The sequence below is a fragment of the Carcharhinus amblyrhynchos genome, chromosome 21 (genome assembly GCF_965287045.1).
Source record: "Carcharhinus amblyrhynchos chromosome 21, sCarAmb.v2.hapA, whole genome shotgun sequence".
Taxonomy (NCBI): Eukaryota; Metazoa; Chordata; class Chondrichthyes; order Carcharhiniformes; family Carcharhinidae; genus Carcharhinus; species Carcharhinus amblyrhynchos.
Genome location: NC_137344.1, coordinates 48826132 through 48829687, shown reverse-complemented (window position 1 = coordinate 48829687; position 3556 = coordinate 48826132).

Sequence of the window (3556 nt, the reverse complement as noted above, 5' to 3'; positions counted from 1 at the left end):
CAAGTCTGGTTAGGAGTGAAAGTAATAGGGTAATTGTTATGGGGGACTTTAACTTTACGAATATTGATTGGAGTTGCTATAGTTCTAGCTCGCTAGAGGGGTCAGTGTTTGTACAAAGCGTGCAGGAAGGTTTTTTGTCTCAGTATGTAGACAGGCCAACTAGAGGTGAGGCTATATTGGATTTGGTGCTGGGAAATGAGCCAGACCAGGTGCTAGACTTGGAAGTTGGTGTGCATTTTGGTGATAGTGACCACAATTCGGTTACGTTCACCTTAGTGATGGGAAGAGATAGGCGTGAACCTCGGGTCAGCAATTTTAGCTGGGGTAAGGGCGATTATGAGGCTATCAGGAGTGAATTAGGAAGCATGGATTGGATTAGGGGATTACAGGGACTGGGAACATCTGAAATGTGGAATTTTTTCAAGGAGCAGCTACTGCGAGTCCTTGATAGGTATGTCCCTGTCAGGCATGGTGGATTTGGTAGATCTAGGGAACCGTGGTGCACTAAAAGAGTTGAGTCGATGGTTAAAAAGAAAAAGGAGGCTTATGTTCGGATGAGATTGGAGGGCTCAGATAGTGCACTAGAAAGCTTTAGATTGGCTAGGAGGGAGTTGAAGAGTGAGTTGAGAAGGGCTAAAAGAGGACATGAGAAGACTTTGGCTGATAGGATTAAGGAGAATCCTAAGGCGTTCTATAAGTATGTCAAGAACAGAAGGTTGGTCAGGGCAAGATTAGGGCCAGTTACAGACAGCAGGGGGAAGTTGTGTGTGGAACCGGAGGAGATTGGAGAAGTATTGAACCAATATTTCTCTTCGGTGTTCACGCAGGGGGACATGAATATAGCTGAGGAGGACATTGGGTTGCAGGGGTGTAAAATAGAAAGTATTACGGTTGATAAAGAGGATGTGCTGGAAATTCTTGAGGGGCTGAAAATAGATAAGTCCCCTGGTCCGGATGGGATCTACCCTAGGATTCTCTGGGAGGCTAGAGAGGTGATTGCAGAGCCTCTGGCTCAGATCTTCAGGTCGTCATTGGTCTCTGGTGTAGTCCCGGAGGATTGGAGGATAGCGAATGTTGTCCCATTGTTTAAGAAGGGGAACAGAGACTTTGCCGGGAATTATAGACCGGTGAGTCTTACTTCTGTTGTGGGCAAGGTTTTAGAAAAAATTATTAGGGATAGGATTTATAGTTATTTGGAGTGTAATGAATTGATTAGAAATAGTCAGCATGGTTTTGTAGCAGGTAGGTCGTGCCTTACTAACCTTATTGAGTTTTTTGAGAAGGTGACCAAAGAGGTGGATGGGGGTAAGGCAGTTGACGTGGTATACATGGATTTTAGTAAGGCGTTCGATAAGGTTCACCATGGTAGGCTTCTGCAGAAAATGCAGATGTATGGGATTGTGGGTAATCTAGGAAGTTGGATCAGGAATTGGCTATCAGATAGGAGACAGAGGGTGGTGGTGGATGGTAAATATTCATCATGGAGTGCAGTTACGAGTGGTGTGCCTCAGGGATCTGTTTTGGGGCCACTGTTGTTTGTAATTTTTATTAATGATCTGGATGAGGGCATAGTTGGGTGGATTAGTAAATTTGCTGATGACACCAAAGTTGGAGGTGTGGTAGATTGTGAGGAAGGGTGTCATAGTCTGCAGGGAGACTTAGATAGGTTGCAGAGCTGGGCCGAGAGGTGGCGGATGGAATTTAATGCGGAGAAGTGTGAGGTAATTCACTTTGGTAGGAGCAACAGATGTGTCGAGTATAGGGCTAACGGGAGGACTTTGAATAGTGTGGATGAACAGAGGGATCTAGGTGTGTGTGTACATAGATCCCTGAAAGTTGGGAATCAAGTAGATAAGGTTGTCAAGAAGGCGTACGGTGTCTTGGCGTTTATTGGTAGGGGGATTGAATTTAGGAGTCGCAGTGTAATGTTGCAACTGTACACTACTCTAGTGCGGCCGCACTTGGAGTACTGTGTGCAGTTCTGGTCCCCGCATTACAAGAAGGATGTGGAGGCGTTGGAGAGGGTGCAGAGGAGGTTTACTAGGATGTTGCCTGGTATGGTGGGGAGGTCCTATGAGGAGAGACTGAGGGATCTAGGGTTGTTTTCGTTGGGAAGAAGGCGGCTAAGAGGGGATCTTATTGAAACATATAAGATGATTAGGGGTTTAGATAGGGTGGATAGTGATAGCCTTTTTCCTCGGATGGAGAAAGCTAGCACGAGGGGGCATGACTTTAAATTAAGGGGGGGTAGCTACAGGACGGATGTCAGGGGTAGGTTCTTTACCCAGCGGGTGGTGAGGGATTGGAATGCCCTGCCTGCTGCAGTTGTAGATGCGTCTAGTTTGGGGGCGTTTAAGAGATCTCTGGATAGGTTTATGGACGAAAAGGGATTGGTATAGGCTAGTGGGTCATTGTTTTTGTAACTGGTCGGCGCAACATCGTGGGCCGAAGGGCCTGTTCTGCGCTGTAATGTTCTATGTTCTATGTTCTATGTTAAGTCCTACACCATCCCAATTTGGAACTATATCACGACTGATCTTTCACTGCCGCTGGGTCAAAGTCCTGAGATCCTTTCCTAACCACCATACAGAATGCAATGGCTGAGGAAGGTGGCCCATCAGCTCCTTCTCAAGGACAATTAAAGGTGGGCAAATCACAGTTGGGCAATGAATACCAGTCTTGCCAGTGACGCCCATATCAGAGAATAATTCAAACCCAGTGCAGTTCTTGGCTCCTTGACTAGTCCCTCTGACCCAAATGCCCCTTATTTTCTGTCCGTTTTTATAATTTGAGGCTATCCACAGTATCGGAGGTGTGGTGTGTGTTGTGACCGATGCACAGAGAGAGAGCAGAATTCACTGCCCTCCCCTAAGTGTTTTTGGATGTGGGGAGGAATTAGGTAAGTGGTTACAAGGTGAGGACACTTTCATTCTCTCTCTTCACCCATCCCAGGGGGCCTTCCTGTTCTGGTTCCAGTTGAGGCCCTTAGTGGGCTTTTAAGGGCCTTCCTCCCGCTGCCTCTGGTATTCAGCCCACTTCCTTCTGAGCTCTGGGGTCCCTTGTTGTCAGTCTGCAATGCTTGAACCAAGCTCACTAAGGACCATCTCCCTTTGCGCTCTTGGGCCAGAGTCCCCTGACCATTGGTGGCTACCCTGCCGACAATTACTACCGCTTTGGTAAAGCGGCCTACGAGAGAGCTTCTGGCATCTGATTGGCCAGCAGTTTTCCAGAGGCGGAGTTTCCCTCACCTTGCCCCATTGGCACTCAATATGGAGGACCTTCTTGAAGAGGAGGTGATGTGGAACTCTTACCAACTAGCCAGCCTGTGGACAGAACCCCTATCGGCTGCATTACATTCCCCTCACAATGTGGAAGTGTTCCAATGTCTCCAGTAAATCCGTCACATGGATCATTGTGCCAGTTATCCAGGGTGGTCTCGTCATTCTGGTGATGGTCATCAGATTATGGGCACCCTTCCTCGGGTAGTCAGTCTGTCCGAGTGCGCAGTGTGGGGGGGAAGAGTGCCCACAATTCTCAATCCCGGTAAACAAGATCT